This window comes from Zootoca vivipara, chromosome 12 (assembly GCF_963506605.1).
Source record: "Zootoca vivipara chromosome 12, rZooViv1.1, whole genome shotgun sequence".
NCBI classification, from domain to species: domain Eukaryota; kingdom Metazoa; phylum Chordata; class Lepidosauria; order Squamata; family Lacertidae; genus Zootoca; species Zootoca vivipara.
The window spans coordinates 32,181,849-32,199,292 of NC_083287.1; the positions used below are offsets into that span (position 1 = coordinate 32,181,849).

The 17,444-nt window shown below is 43.4% G+C and overlaps 1 protein-coding gene across 2 annotated transcripts in view; it reads left to right on the forward strand.

Moving 5' to 3' along the window:
* The window catches only part of CALCR (calcitonin receptor), a 140,014-nt gene that overhangs the window by 20,608 nt on the left and 101,962 nt on the right, over positions 1-17,444 (forward strand). Inside the window, exon 1 of one of the 2 annotated variants that reach the window (XM_060280765.1) lies at positions 6,087-7,127. The exons of the other annotated variant lie outside the window; for it this stretch is intronic. The gene's annotated coding sequence lies outside the window, so the exon portion shown is untranslated. Of the gene's footprint in view, positions 1-6,086; positions 7,128-17,444 lie in introns of those variants that run through there. 2 annotated transcript variants of the gene reach the window in all.

Consider the following 17,444-nt stretch of genomic DNA (forward strand, 5'->3'; position numbering starts at 1 on the left):
AGTGGGCTGTAAAGGACTGAACAAAAAGGACTGGCATTCATACTGTGTTCTTCATTTTACTTCAGATTTGTTTGGACTGGACTTTGGATACTGCATATTTTCAGATGCCACATAGTTCTTTAAAGTAAATTCCTGGCCTTTATTTCACATATAAAATACTGTATAACTATCAAGTTCTTTGGGAAGATGTGGAAATTAAAATTGGGCAACTAAACCCAATATGTGTCAGTCACCTAGCTCTGTATTGTTTTGCTAATCCCCTAAATCACTTCTGACATATTTGTGACTTCATTCCCACTGTGACTTTGCATTGATAACGAGGAGCATGGATGCTGCCTTTAGACATTCTCTGCTGCATATGAATGATTCTCAACCTTGCAAATGTGATGCATCAGATTGTTTGGGAGTCTTATTGACTGTCTAGCCAGGCGTTTAATGCTGCTGGTGCACTTGGCAGGGGGAACTGATAGGAAGCAAATGAAATAAAGTCTCAAAATAGTATTGAAAAATATTAAAAACCTTCCTTAAAGTTCTGAGACTTTGTTTATTCATCTTCGTGAAACAATGAAATGCTCAACACAGGTGGTAATGTCAAGTAGCCTGCTGTTTTTTCAGTTAATAACTCCACTGGACTAGTCACAAGTGAAATTCAGATCTATCCGGGAGTATTAGGAGTATATAATATGGAGAATGGATTAATTGACTGTGAATATGCTGCAGCACAAGCTAGAAAATTGCAGATTTAAGTTTTCCCTTCCCTAACAACATGAAATTGCAGAGAGAAGCAAAAATGGGGGGTGGTGGTGGAGGGAGTAAGCAGACTTTCTTATATCAGAGTTCAATGTTTTAAATGAAAACTGGGAATCTTGGAGTATTATGGTTGAGGGTAGACTGCCCTTTCTCCATAGATGCCCATGGCAGTGGATTGACCACAAGGAAGATAATGAAGATAAAGACATTGTTACCCAAGCCCATTTAGTAACCCTATGTTGAGAAAATGGGCCTCATGAGGCAATATACATGAATATATAGCAGTAAAGATTTATTTGTGAAAAGGCATGCTTAGGATATGATGATATACAAGCCACCAATATTTTCAATACCATTTTGTTGCCTCTGTGTTGTGAGGAGAAAATCATAATAGACTCAAGTGATCTGTGGGCAGACAAATCAAGTCATTGGTTCCACTCCAGACCCTCCAGCAGGGGTAACACAAATGGTGCCCTCCATATGTTTTTTAGACGACTCTCCCACCATTCCTGACCATTTTATTGATATGAGTGGTATGCACATTTATACATAATATAAATAATGAGCTCTCATAAGGATGATTCTTTAAAACATGAGGCCACTGTAATACTGAAACTTCATTCCTTCTGATGACAGTATAAATATATACATTGGCTACAAACAATAAAAATCTGACTGGCTGGCTGACATGTATATGAAGAAGGGAGGGTGAAACATGAATGTAAGATAATTGATCCTGACTGAAAACTGAAAGTATTGTCTCTTAGCTGCGTGTATATATTTTCTAGCCGTGCCACTATGCAAGTAAGCATCCTTTTATGCTGTCTTCATATGAAAAACAGAAGCAAAGTCTTGGGAGGATAGAGAGAAAAGGTTCTAAGCAATTATAAATTGGTTCAAGGTTGAACTCCAGAAGGAACCTGGGAAGGCAAGGAGCCAAGTGTGCTGATTTCTAAAGTTGTATACTTCAATGCAAAACAGAACAAAAGCTTGAAAGGCAAGCAAGGGCAAAGTGGTTTAGAGGATCAAGTGACAGAATTGTGCTTTGTTCCTATCCCAAGGTAAGATGTTTTAAATATTGCAGAGTTTAAAGTGCTACACTGAGTGTGTTATGCTTCCATGTTGTGGAAAGCTACTTTATGGAGTGGACATAAGACAAGGTCTCCTGGAACAGACCAAAGGCCATCACAGTTCACCATCCTGTTCTCATAGTGGCCAGCCAGATGCCTGTGGGAAAGCAGGCAAGCAGGACACCAGAACAGCGCAACCTGTTTTCACTGGGCACTGAGTTGAGATGACACTGCGAGGTACACCACAACAATGACGAAGAATGGAAGTTGAGAGGAGGTGGTGGTCTGCTGAATTTTGGCATCGCACAGGGCACTGCTGAAATTTGAAAGCCCAAATTCCACAACAACACCCTCCCTACTTGTGCTGCCCAGCAAGTGGTATTTAGAGGCATACTGGGGTTTTTTTATAGCGGAGTTTGTACATGGCCATCCCAACCATTGGTAGCCTTATCTTCCATAAGTGTCATTTTAGAGGAGGCACCCCCAAACTGCGGACCTCCAGATGTTTTGGCCTACAACGCCCATGATCCCTAGCTAAGAGGACCAGTGGTCAGGGATGATGGGAATTGTAGTCCAAACCATCTGGAGGGCCGAAGTTTGGAGATGCCTGTTTTAGAGGGACAGATGAGCACTAAGACTGTAAATATATTTCCCCCTCAATTATTCTTCAGTGACTCAAAATAGGCAGGTGGGGCACAAGTGATGCCATAACCGCCATGGGCCCATGAGATTCAGTCAATCCGCATCCCATACAGTCACAATTACAACAGATGCTCTAGAAGGGATCGGAGCAAATAACATTTTTCCAGTGGCAAAACATTGCAGTTCAAGTGTTGGGAATATGCTGTTTTCCCTGTTGTCGAAAACGCTGCCTGGAGAAAATACTTTTGTTTTTCAAAATTGAAAAACCTATTATCTGGAAAGGCCTTTAGGTGCAAGTTGGCTGCTGAAGGTGTTATGTCACTACTCATCTTTTTTGATGCTACAGATTAACACTTGCTGCTCTTCTGGAACTTGCTGATATCTGTCGACCCCCAAAGTGCTTGGAAACAGGCAGGTGGACTGTAGAGAACATCAGGTTGGTCTAATCTCTGGAGAGCTGTGTTGCTGCATGGACAGAAGGTTTTGAGGACTGAATGTTTATGTAAGTTGGCTCAAGTTCAAACTGCTGCAACAGTCCACTAGAACCTAGCAACTAGGAAATCCCATTTGGAGTGAATGGAGCTAGTGCAAAACAGTTAATCTCTTATATCTCTCTGGGACACCGAACTGTTTCAAGGGGATATTCAGAGGAGAAATTTGAGGTGCATTTGTTATGGCCAGAGGGCCTGGGATTTTTAGAAATTAGAACCTGGATGCAGAATTTGCTTAATAGAGTTTATTGTTTCGATTCCTCCCTCATAGATAGCCCACAAAAAGATTACTGTACTTCCTTCTAGAATTATACTTCCCGTCTCTAGGACAGACTAGCTAGCTTCTGACTCTGAAGTTTGGATCAATGAATGTCACAAACATTGTGGTGATACTGATTGTGCCCGCTGCTGATGTGGTAATTGGTGTTGATGTGGTAATTGCTACACAACGTTTAGAAGACATCTGAAGGCAGCCCTGTATTGGGAAGTTTTAAATGTTTGACGTTTTTATATGTACCGTAAGCCGCCCAGAGTGGCTGGGGAAACCCCACCAGATGGGTGGTGTATAAATAATAAAATTGTTGTTATTATTCTTTATTGGCTTTCTTAACTTTTGAGAAGCACAGGATTACAACACTGTTTTCTGTTCAGTTGTTGCACAGGATGTGACAGCCTGTTGTTTAGAAAAGTCAGCCATGAGAAGAAATAAGAGATTATTTTTTATCACACCCTTAGTTGTGTATTATTTCAGATTCCTTGCAAAGCAACTGTGCATGGCAACCGCAGCATGGTGGCCTTTGGAAACCACTCCTTTTCTTTGGAAAATGCATCTCTGTGCTGAGCATTTAATTTGGAGTGACCTTGCCATGAAAGAAAGCCTAGTGTGGAACCCTAACCCTGCAAGCCCTTCAAAAGCAGCCGCCTGCCACAGCTTCTCTGCTTTGATCTTTACTAGAGTTCAATAAAACTGACGTAGGGTTTCCACTAGGCATAAGGTAAAAGAGTCGGTTTCTATGGAAATCCATTCAGCACTATTATATTCCCTTAACTACCGCTTTGTGGAACATTTTGCAGAAATTTCAATAACTGTTAATTTAATAGGATTCGGGTTAAAAAATGAAGAGTGTTTCTGACTGTCATGCAGCTGCTATGGACTTCATGTTACCCAGTTAATAGCCTGTTTTCTTTCAGTGTAATTTAGCAGCAGGATCAAGAGAACTGGAACATGGGAGAGGGAAGAGAGTTCAAGGCTTTTTAAATAATGTAGTTTAGTGTTGTATTTGAATGAAGCCTTCGTTGGTGCATCCATCTCAAACCAGTTTAGTTTGGGGAAAGAAAGAGGGAAGTGCATATTATTCATTCCAAATCCTAAGGCATTCATGGCAAGAAATATCAATGCCAACTTTTCCACGAAAATGCATTTGTCTCTAAGTTCTCTCTTGGTTTATGTGAAAGGAACGGACAGCATATTATTACTATAGTTTTTAAATTTACTTTTTGCATACCTACCTTCTAGGGTGCTTTGAAGTTGCGATGGGCAACTGTCCTCCTGTTCACACCTAAATGAGTCAATGCTTTGCATGTCTTCCAAGCAAATGCTTACCAAGCCTCAAGGACCATTCAGAAGTGTCTTCTGCTCCCTCCAAGAAAAAGAAACTTAACCCAGGCACAGGGGAAGACAAAAACAGTGGGCACTTAACCAATTTTCTGGAACACCTTTTCCTGCCAGATAATGGCTTACCCCAATCCTGCTCACAAATATTCAAGGAGGGGTGTTCAAAAGTACGTGGTCAAGACACCCCTATTTAAAAGTCAGGCTATCTATTCCTTATAAAGGTTCAGCTCATTGGCCTCCAGCCTTCTGTGGTGCAGATGTTAACAAGGAACAGAATGTGACTGATGGCCACAGGTGCTGGTGAATTTCCAGCTGTGCTCACATATTGGAACAGAAAGACTTGGAAAATGTTTCTTGGTGTTCCACCAGCCCTGCAGTTTTCATCCCAAGGCTTACCTAAAAAATAGGGCCTTAAGGTAAAGTCCAGGGGTTTTCATTTATGTGCCACAGCATGACACTGTCACATCAAGTACCCAAAGGACTTAGACATACATAATTCAGACCACAGCTGATGTGTTTCTCAAGGATGATACACAATGTAGTTGCCGGTAAATAAATTGGATAAACTGGAGAGCATGTTATTCATTGGCAAGCTGTGTTGTCTGGCCTGACTTGGATATTCCACATTAAAATTAGTTTTCTGATGTGGCTGCACCCTTGTAAAAATTGATTTATTGTATTTCAGAGGTTTTTACAGTGTATTTTGTCTGTGGCCTCTCATTCTGCAGGGTGAATTTATAGCAAGGTGGGTTTAATTTATAACTGCTGCTATAGGAGGAATTCCAAACTGATGCCTAAGCAAGCCGTGCTGCTTATTGGGGGTCAGAAAGGACTTCTCTCCCCCCCCCCTTCCTGCTTTCCTTCCGGAATCAAAGAGCCCCACAAGTTAAATGTTTGGTTTTGTTGACATTTTTGACTGATCCCACTGTGCTTAGAGGAGACATGCAAATCAGTTGTGCAACTCACTTCACCTCTTTGATCCACTGCTTGTTGTAGGCATGGTGAGGGTGTTTCATCAAACTCACTGGGTCTCTGGGATGCAGGTTCAGTCACACTTAGCTCAGCCTGCTGTTGCCTTACCTGCTTGCTAGCGACTGCTGGTCTGTAACAAGTATAAGTACAAATTGCTTGTTCTGCAGTTGGCCAGTGGACAGGCACACACACACACAAACACACACCCCTAAGAATTTGACCAACGAAGGCATGAAGCAGCAACTCTTGAGGGCATGATGATTATTGCTCCTTTGCGATTGCCGTCCATTGCTTGCTCCCCCTCTTCCTCTTCCGGTCCTCCGCAACATTTGCGGGGCTTTGAGGAAAATATCTGCAATATGAACCCTGTTTAGCCTATAGCTGTTGCTTTATGGGTGGGTGGAGAATGGTTAGAAAAGGAAGTCCCGATAGCCTATTTTATTGCGATCTCAGCAGCAACAACAACAACAGATGCTCGGCTTAGGAAGGATGAGGGTTGTCGTCCGTTCCCCCCGTTCTTTTCAAAAACTTGATAAGGTAAAGCAAAACAAAACAAGAGCAGCCGCCAAAATCTTCTTCTGTGGTTCTGCACTGCAATGATTCATTTTATTTCCACTGACTATACTGTCTGTTTGGGTACATACAAATTAATGCCTCATTTGGGAGCACTTGCCTCCTGTCAGCTGAGAGAGAGAGAGAGAGAGAGAGAGAGAGAGAGAGAGAGAGAGAGAGAGAGAGAGAGAAGAATATGTTCACAAGTGAATTAGGACCCGAAATATAAGGAATGTGCAGGAACAATAAATGTCTGTAGATGCTAATAGCTCCTCTGGAGCATGTTTGGCTTAGGAAGCCTCTGTGAAATCAGGACTAGAGTTTCCCAAACTTAACATGTTGGTGTTCCCATGGAGCAAAATCTCCTCCTTACTTCCAGCTGCTCAGTTGCGATGCAGCTAAAAATATACCATAGCCTCCCATAGTGTTCTCTTTCTTAAGCCAGTGACTGATGGAGATGTTCCAGGGGAATGCAATCAGTAAGTGGGAAACAGAACTGTGGAAAGTATTGTATTATTGTGATGTACCTTGATAAGAGGGAGGCTGGTGCGGGAAGGGATCCCAGGCTCTTAAAATGTTTTTTAAGTGTGCCGCTATGATTTTGCATTATTATTGTTAATATTATTGTGTTTTTGCTTGTATCGGTGAAGAAGGTGGGAGGAAGGAGACAGTGCTGGGGAAATACACAGAGCATCTTGAGAAGCATATTGGGAAAGATGCAGTGTCCCCCCTCTGGAAATCTGATGTGGGGTGGAGGATCTGCTGATAGAAGTGCCCTGCTGCTGTCTTCCACCTCTGCTCACCTTTGAGTAAATCAAATAGTGCAAGCATGCCATAAAAGTCTCTAGTGAAATCAGGACCTGTTGCCCCTGGAATGTCTTACCATTCAGAAGTCAGGAGCACATAGCAACTGCAGCCAGAGAAGAGTTCCTCCATTATTGAGCTGATACTTGGTATGCTGCTTCAACCGTGACTGAGGTGCCGGAGAAATATAATTTTCGGGGAATTTGGATCTTATAGCAGCTCTGAATATATGTGAGTGGCGTGCAATATCATTTCAGTTTCACTCAGAAAAGCCATTTCCTCAGCTCGTATAGCCGAGCCCAATTGTGGATAAAGCCTGTAATGTTTAACCCTTTAGTATACGGTGCAGTTATCGGAATAAGTGCGAGGCTAAATGAAATGCTATCAACGTCGGCCTACGGATTCGACATGATCTGTGGCTACTGAATAACAAGTGCGACCTGAGATAAGTAGTCTACAGTGCATTGAGCAAAAAATAGATTGCCCTCCTTGGTTCCCAGCTTCGTGTTACAGGGAAGGCCGTGCACATGAGTGACTGGCCATGCCTACTGCTACTCCTGCAGTTGATCCCTTGAGGCAGCAGCTTCAATAGGAAAGACTGTAGCCAAGGCTGTCTTTAGCATATGCACCGCCGGGGTGCAAAGATCCGCCCAGCACCCCCAAATTTAGTGCTGCCCATGTCTGCACCCAAGATATACTTCTCCGCGGTTGCAGGTGAGGCCATGGTGGCAGCAGCAGCCTGCTCTCCTGAGTCTCGCTGCCACCACCCCTCAAGAACCGGGCGCCTGAGCTCCACAAAGGTGCACAGCTTCACATCCAGGCGCTTTTAAAAGCTCCCCAGGAGGAAGAAGGAGAAGAGGGACACAGCAGCTGCGCTGACAGCAGGAAATGCCTCTCCATGGAGGGTGGGACTCTGGGGAGGAGAAAGCAGCCAGGGTGGAGGCGGCAGAGGCGGCCGGCTTGGAATGTCAGCTTGATCAAAAATATTTATTATTTCATAACAGGTAGATAGTTAAGAGCTTAGGCAGTTTTAGTGGCAGGCGCCTGGCACCCCCCCCCCAGAATTCGGCGCCCGGGTGCCCTGCACCCCTTGCACCCCCGAGTAAAGACGGCCCTGACTGTAGCCCAGTGGTAGAGTATCTGCTTTGCTTGCAGATTATCCCAGGCAGTACAGGGAAAGGCAGTGGTCTGAAACTTTGGAGACTGCTGCCAGTCATTGTAGACAATGCTGAGCTTGAGAAGTTTATGCTCTGACACAGAATAAGGCAACTTTGTATGTTTGCATTTACTTGATTTTTTGGGGGTACAGCAGGTCAGATAGCCAGAGGTAAACCCCAATTTAAACCGAACAGTGGTTTGCCTTTAGTAAGAATGCTCTGAAGAAAATACTCAACAAATCTCTGACTGTATACAGAGGTGTATTTATGGTGTCTGTCACTCCTGGACAGAATAGATTTGTTGCCACCACCCACTCTTCCAGAAGTCACTTTGCCTTCCCTTGCCCAGGAATCCAAGTCCACTTTTTCTTTTTCTTGAAGCCCCCACAGCTCTGTTGGTCTTTTCTCCTTTCGTATTTCCTTCACCAATCCCTTGCAATAAGAATCTCTTGTTGTCCCTTTCATCTTCTTCAATCTGACACGGCTCTCAGCCATACATGCATATAATCACTTGTTGGATGCCGATTGTATTCTTGTGTATTGGCCAGGCAGTTGACCATCATTAAGCAACATAATTTGAAGAAGTAATTCAGGTGCAGATCGTAGCTTGGGTCATAAATACTGTATATTCCTGCGTATAAGACTACTTTTTAACCCAGGACAATCTTCTCAAAATTCGGGGGTCGTCTTATACGCCGGGTTGTATTTCTTATACGGCGTGTATATCCCAAACTCTATATTTTAACTGGAAAAGTTGGGGGGTCGTCTTATACGCCGGAATATACGGCATGATGAAACTCAAAAGGGCAGATTGGTTTTCTTCTCCCCGCCCCCTTCCTTTTATTTTTAACAGGGCTTTGTTGGGAAGACAAAACAATTCACAAAAAGACAACAAGGATAAAGAAAGATCCTTATGAGTGGAGTTGGAAAACTTCATTCATCTATGTTTTTGTACACGTGACCAAAAATTCAGCAAGTATAACTCTTGTTTGTTAGCTGGAGAACTTCTCTGCTCCAAACCTGGAAGATTGGCTCTGCTTCATTTCATAGACTTGATTTTCATTCTGTCATGTCACATGTTTCCTTCCCTGATGGGGCCATTACCCCTTTTCAGTAGAAAACTGCCTTATTCCAGGTTACCATTCTGTTTGTCCATCTAGGCCAGGCATGTCCAAAGTCCGTTTCGGGGGCCTAATCCAGCCTGTCGGTCAATTTAATCTGGCCCCTGTGGCAGTATATGCCCTCCGGTAAAATCCTAAAAATAAAGCTCAACAACTTTGCAGTTATCTATCAGGGGCTCTCCAGTATTTTAGGCAAAAGTCTTTCCCATCACCTTTCACCTGATCCTTCCTACCCGGAAGGACTAGCAGCTGAACCTGAGACCTTCTGCATGCCAAGCATGTGCTCTCCCCACCTTATTACGGTTGGAGAGGATGCATTATGGTAAGGGAGAGAGAAGATTACAAGAATCTGACAGAAGCATTTGGCTTTATATAGTGCAGACAGAAATAACTCATTTTCTCTTGCTTGCAGCCCGCCCCCCGGGAATTAAAACCCCTAATTTTATTAGATGCCTGCCTACCAAAAATTGTCCCCAAGTTTGACCTTTTATTTCAAAATGTTTATTAAAAATGTTTCTAAAAAGGCGCAATTTGTTTTTGACCCATTTGTGTTATTTGTCATCAATGCTGAATATTAATTAAAAAGCTAATGGGTGTTACTAAAATGGGTGTTACTAAATGTCACCCACTAACCAGATGACCAGTGGTTGTTAGAGAGTCTGTCCTTCCATGATAGCAAGAGATCCATCCCAACTGGCAGCTTCTCTGCTTTGTATTCTTTTCCTTTTTCCCCCAAATGGAAATTGTAAAATGTGTGAGCCGCTCAAAGCCCTTGGGATAAGGATGAGAAAGGAATACAAATGGAAAAGATCAAGCTCTTAAAACCAGAATAGCTGGCTCCGTGCAATTTACATAAAGTTTTCAATTGATTCCATATTAGGTAGTAGGGAAGGATCCTGGATACAGAAATGCATATATGTAGTGCTACTGTGATGGGACACGGGTGGCGCTGTGGGTTAAACCACAGAGCCTAGGGCTTGCTGATCAGAAGGTTGGCGGTTCGAATCCCTGCGACAGGGTGAGTTCCTGTTGCTCGGTCCCAGCTCCTGCCCACCTAGCAGTTTGAAAGCACATCAAAGTGCAAGTAGATAAATAGGTACCGCTCCAGTGGGAAGGTAAACGGCGTTTCCATGTGCTGCTCTAGTTCGCCAGAAGCGGCTTTGTCATGCTGGCCACATGACCTGGAAGCTGTACGCCGGCTCCCTCGGCCAATAAGGCAAGATGAGCGCCACAATGCCAGAGTTGGTCATGACTGGACCCTAATGGTCAGGGGTTCCTTTACCTTTACCTAGTGCTACTGTGAGCATCCACAAGCACCTGCCTGCCCAACAGATTGTTGGTTTGTCAGCTTTTCAATTGGGGGAGCTTATGGGTCTGAAGCCAATGCTCATTCCTGCACTGAAATAGAAAAGGTAGGGTTTAACAATAATTTCCCCCCTGGGAATAGGTAACAGGATATCTTAATTATGACACATTTTAGTGAATGTAGAGTTCCTTCTGCCAGAACAAAACACGCTCAGAATTTTCCCGAAGTATAACATTTCTCCTCTCTAGCTAGGCAAATCTGTGATTATTTAAATAGGTGTAAATTGCTGAGACAGGAATGTTACAGTGTTCTGCAAAGTTGTCAAGTGATTCTGCAGCTTGCACACTCTATCTCCATGGATAGAGAATATTTCTTCAATAAAAAAGGCTACTGCTTGCTGAAACTAGCTTTCTGTCAGATGGGAAATAACTCGGTGGTCACATAAAGTGCACCTCAATATATAGAGTGATGGTGCGATGCACAGATTTCCATAGACTGTTCTTTCAGAAATTGATCCTTTCACCCTCCCTTTCGCCCTTGAGAGGGAGAATACAAACATCCTCAGCATTGGCACCAGTAATTTTGCAAGTTGAAACAGCATCTTGCCTTCCATGATGGCAGGGCCAGCTCTACTATTACTAGGATGAAGTAGCTGCTTCAGGCGGTAGATTCTGGTGGGATGAATCATGCAAAAGGCCCATCTAGTCTATTATGCCATTCTCACCATGGCCAGCCACACATGTCCATGGGGAGCCCACAAGCAGACCCTAAGCACAATGGCACACACCCTGCCTCTGATTTCCAGCAACTGGTGTTCAGAGACATACATTTTGCATGCAGAAGGTCCCAGCTTCAATTCTAAGCATCTCCAAATAGGACTGAGAGCGGCACTAGCCTAAAACTTTGGGGAGTCACTGCCAGTCAACACTGAGCTAGATGGATCGGTGTTCTAATTCAGCATCAGGCAACCTCTGCAATGCACAATTCTGCCTTAAACCAATTAACTGCTGGATGAGATCAGCCCCATTAACTATTTAAAATAGGAGGAGAAGGAGGAGTTTGGTTTTGATATCCCGCTTTATCACTACCCTAAGGAGTCTCAAAGCAGCTAACATTCTCCTTTCCCTTCCCCCCCCCCCCCACAACAAACACTCTGTGAGGTGGGTGGGGCTGAGAGACTTCAGAGAAGTGTGACTAGCCCAAGGTCACCCAGCAGCTGCATGTGGAGGAGCGGAGACGCGAACCCGGTTCCCCAGATTACGAGTCCACCGCTCTTAACCACTACACCACACTGGCTCTTATAGTGGCTCTTATAGAGCAGAATGCCAGAGACTAAACACACAGCTATATGCTGCAATCAATTCTTTATTCAATAACCTTTTTCAGGAAAATAGTTCCCATATCATACCGCTTCACCTTTGACAATCCCGAAATCCTTCCAGTGCTCCCTGCTTTTCTACGGGATTTGTCCGAATCTAATGCACATCCCTGGCAACTATAACTGTGGGCAGCTGTTAATATCCCCAGTGGACAAGCCCATACATACAATTAATCTGCACAGTGGTTTAAAATCTGGCTCTGTGAATCCGCTTTCAACCTCCTTCCTAGTCTTGTTGTTTGTTCTTAAATTTATTACGCTAGCTCTCCCAAAATGGTCGGACAGTTAAGCATACAGTATAGACCAGTGCTCCCCAACCTTTTTATCGCCGCGGACCAGTCAACATTTGATAATTTTACCGCGGCCCACTAAGGGGAGGATGTTGACTGTTTATATTTTATTTAGATTGTTTTGATTTAATAATTTTAATTTAATTGTATTTAAATGTTCCTTGGGTGGCCCGGGGGTTGAGGACCACTGGTATAGACGGTTCAGAAATCCAACTGTGCTTTGTAGCCAAGCATATTTTAGGATCCTATTTGTTAAACGGCTGCCACTTCCCATCCCTACAGCAGAGATCAGTTAGTATAATTTAGCGCTAGCAATTCTCCTTACTAGGACTGCTTATCTGGAGGAGGAAGGACCTCCCATTGTCTTTAGTGAGAACTTTGCTCAAATAAACCCTGCCGCATCAAGCCTCAGAGAATACTACTCAATATATCAATTTTAATGAATTCATCAGAGAAGTGCCACAAACTCTGATTCAGTTCATATCTCCCACAATCTAATTATAAATCATTAGCTATCTAATCATGAAGGTAATTAAAATAAAATTAATAGCATACATCACTGCAGTCCCCAAATCCTAGGGTTACTTTGTTAAGCTAAATTATGGATGGTAGAAATTGATGGAATAAATATTATTTATGGGCCACTAAAACAAGGTAGGGAATATATATATATATATATATATATATATATATATATATATATATAGACAAGATTGTTTAAAAAACTGAGTTGCTTTGGTTAACCATTGGCAGAAGAAGAAAAGCATTTTTTTCCCATCCTTCTTTGGGATCAATGCTTGAATGAAGTTTCTTGAGTTCTGAAGAAAAATTAACTGATAGTAAAGAGGACAAATCTCAGTTTTTCTCTTTCCCCTCTTGAGTTCGGTCCCCCACATTTCCACGTCTGTTTGCAAATTTTTAAAAACCCAAGTCCTCATGGAAATTACGCATTTCAGTGCAAATTTCTCCTAGTATAGCGTGGTATTCAACTAAGTTTTAACTCTGAGTACTGCTGCTGAGTACTGCTACGTTTTATTTATTTTAAATAAAATGTAGCTGAATACCACCCGCTAACATTTTAGTATGCAGCTTGTATGAAAAAGTACATACTTCCCTGTCTGTCCTGAATTTTCCAACATAGCTTTTAGTTCCAGTATAATGAGAGAGAGGGAGAAAAACTTCTTTCTTCCCACTTCCTGCATATCCTGCATCATTTTATACAGCTCTATCAAGCTGCCTCTTAAATAAGAATGTAATAAGAAGAACCTGCTGGATCTTCCCAGCATCCTGTCTTTGCAGTGGCCAACCAGATTCCTGTAGGAATCCCCAAAGGCAGGAGCTATGTGCAATAGCGCTTGCCCCACTTGTAACCCACAGCAACTTGTATTGAGAGGCATACTGCCTTGGACAGTGGAGGGAGGTCATGTGGCACTTACAGCTCAGTCCTCTTGGCACCTCACCGGAGCCCCTTAGCATTTGCTTCCCAAGAGAGCTACCTCACCTCACTCTTCCTGAAGGTTGCTAGCAGGACCAGATTTAGGTTTGATGAGGCCCTAAGCTCCTGAAGGTAATGGGGCCCTTTATATGTCCAGCTGTCCTTTGTCAACAAGAAATTGCCGCTGGTTTTTTTTTTGTGTGTGTGTGTGTGTGTGTGTGTGTTGAATATATGCTATATGGTAATTTATAGACCTAATAGGTATCTAAAGCCATTTGCACATGCAGAATGTAGGCACCCTATATATTGTTGTTTAGTCGTTTAGTTGTGTCCGACTCTTCGTGACCCCATGGACCATAGCACGCCAGGCACTCCTGTCTTGATCAATGGATCAATGCCTTGTCGTGGCGAAGGGGCTTGAATAACTCAGAGAAGCTATGAGCTATGCCATGCAGGGCCACCCAAGATGGACAGGTCATAGTGGAGAGTTTTGACTAAACGTGATCCACCTGGAGAAGGAACTGGCAAGCCACTCCAGTATCCCTGCCAAGAAAACTCAATGGACAAAGACAACAGGCATATGAAAGTTATGACCCTATATATAGAAATGAGCAAACCAGTGATATTTTAGGGAGCAGGCTAGCAGGCAGGGCCCATTACTTACATCATAGGAGCCTACACAACACAAAACACTGTTGCTGTATGTAGGTTTTATTTTATTTGTTTTTTATCTTATATTCTGGAAATGTGAATCCAGTTTTTTTTCCTTTAAATTTTTTGGGCACCGCCAAGAGAGTGGGGCCCTAAGCTATAGCTTGTTTAGCTTATACGTCAATCCGGCACTGGTTGCCAGTATTGAATAAATGGTGAATTAAAAGTTTATAATGTCATATCTTGACTAGTTACATAAGCAGCATTATTACACTGAATATAAGATGGCTGTGTGAGTTTTGTTGTTTTTAGCCTGGACCCATTTGACTATGTATGCTGCAGGGACATTCGACTTGTTTTTCTTAAGAGAGCAGCCTCCCTGTGCCCAGGCACAAGATGGTTTTTGAGAAACTGCTTTCAGATGTAGTTTATGTTGGTCCCGTGAGGTTTCTGCTGTTTAAAGTTTTAGAAACGAAGACATTAAAATCCCACCGAAAGTAGTTCTTTGGGTCTTAGCATGTGCTTCCCGTGGATCCGAAGATTAATAATAATAATAATAATAATAATTTATAATTATACCCCACCCACCTGGCTGGGTTTCCCCAGCCACTCTGGGCGGCTTCCAACAGAAGAATAAAATAATCAATTAAAGATTAAAAGCCTCTCTAAACAGGTCTGCCTTCAGATGTTTTCTAAAAATCTGGTAGCTGTTTTTCTCTCTGACATCTGATGGGAGGGCGTTCCACAGGGCGGGTGCCACCACCGAGAAGGCCCTCTGCCTGGTTCTCTGAAACTTGACTACTCGCAACGAGGGAACCCCCAGAAGGCCCTCGACACTGGACCTCAGTGTCCGGGCAGAACGATGGGGGTGGAGACTCTCCTTCAGGTATACTGGGCCGAGGCCGTTTAGGGCTTTAAAGGTCAGCACCAACACTTTGAATTGTGCTCAGAAACATACTAGGAGCCAATGCAGGTCTTTCAAGACCGGTGTTATGTGGTCTCGGCGGCCGCTCCCAGTCACCAGTCTAGCTGCTGCATTTTGGATTAGTTGTAGTTTCTGGGTCACCTTCAAAGGTAGCCCCACGTAGAGCGCATTGCAGTAGTCCAAGCGGGAGATAACTAGAGCATGCACCACTCTGGTGAGACAGTCTGCAGGCAGATAGGGTCTCAGCCTGCGTACCAGATGGAGCTGATAGATAGCTGCCCTGGACACAGAATTGACCTGCACCTCCATGGACAGCTATGAGTCCAAAATGACTCCCAGGCTGCACACCTGGTCCTTCAGGGGCACAGTTACCTCATTCAGGACCAAGGAGTCCCCCACATCTGCCTGCCTCCTGTCCCCCACAAACAGCACTTCTGTCTTGTCAGTATTCTAGGTGGGATTCTTGGCGCTTAATGTACCAGTATATTTGAATACTGCATAAGGCACATGATGTTTAAACCACGTAAAAAAAGTTTGTGTGTCGAGGTCCCCAAGACACCCTCAAATAAATTCACACTTCACCCAGAATTTTTGTTTAAGATGTTTGGCATAATTTTGGCCACAACTTTATTAAAATACAAATGTGAGTGGTTGCTTAGGCATTGGTTGTGATTATCTGTCCCCGCCCAGGGACAGAACCGACATCCGCAAGCCTGCGAAGTCTGTAGGGAAAACATTTTGGGGGAGAGAACAGAGCTGTGTGCCAGGCCCTCACCTCTCCCCAAATGCTCTCAGGGGCTCTTGCACGGCCCTAGCCCCTTGACAGGGGTTCAGACAAGAGCATGGTGAGCCCCTGGATTCCTTTAACGGAATACTCCTGCAGCAGCAGCAGCAGCAGCATTGGAGGGGCAGGCACAGTCAATCCATACCCCTCCACCAATTTTTTAAACCATTCCCAACCGCAACCTTACAAGTTGTGATGATTTGCTACGCAGTAGGCAAAAACCATATGGCACCAGCCAATCAGCCAAATGGACAAAATTCCTACTAGGCCCCTGCCCCAAAAGCAGATGACCCCATGACAGGCATAGCAAGCTCAAAAGCAACAAGCCCTAAAATTATTTGATCCGATGCACACAGCGAAAAGAGGAAGCTCAACGCTGCACACAGGGAATGTATAGTATCTAGGCCAGGCATCCCCAAACTGCGGCCCTCCAGATGTTTTGGCCTACAACTCCCATGATCCCTCGCTAACAGGACCAGTGGTTGGGGAAGATGGGAATTGTAGTCCAAAACATCTGGAGGGCCGAAGTTTGGGGATGCCTGATCTAGGCTGTCAATCAAAATTGGCAACATCAAAATCTCCTCAACAACTCGGAGGAGCCCAGTCACATCCGTGGCCATCCAAACTAACCCGCCCCGCAACAGAGGGGTGTCTTGCTAGACCCCACCGGCAACACGTGCTCTCCATGCTTTTCCTTATTGCTATTTTGCTTTGTTGATACAAATTTCTTTAGGGCCAGGACTGTGTACAAAGCTGCAGTGAAGAATGCCAGATAAGGATTTGACTCCAACTTCTCAATATAATACTTTTCCTTCAAACTAACCTTATATGTTAAATGATGAATAAATGTGGATAACTTTCTGAATTGAATGCACCGCGGTATGGGAATATCGTTACTTTTATTATGGAAATGAGAAAATGAATTATTTTCTATGGGGACTTGCATTGACTATTAAACTGGGAGTGTGATATTATTCACCCTAGAACAGTAGACATAATTTATTCACACAAAACTTTGCTGGAATATGCAAAATGACAGCCCGGAAAGTATCTCCTTAATTAACATTTCTAATTTTTATTTTATTTTTTAAGGAGCAGTTTAGAATATAAGGATGTTAGGATGATTTTGATTCAGGCTTCTATGACTTGCTAGTAGAATTGTGTTTCCCCGCAGTAATCTTACAGGATTACATTCAAAAACTCTGAGCATTGAGGCAATTCAATATGAAATTTCAGGCTGCAACTGAGTCTGCAAAACAAGTCTCTCAACTGACTGCTTAGATAATTTAAGCACTGGGAATAGAATTATTTAAAAACTAGACAATAAATTGGATGTACATAGAGTGGTAACTTATTGTACAGAATAATGACTATTGATTTGTTAGAAAATCGCAGTGAAGGAACCGCCAGAAGGCCCTCGGCACAGGACCTCAGTGTCCGAGCAGAATGATGGGGGTGGAGACGCTCCTTCAGGTATACTGGACTGAGGCCGTTAATTGCT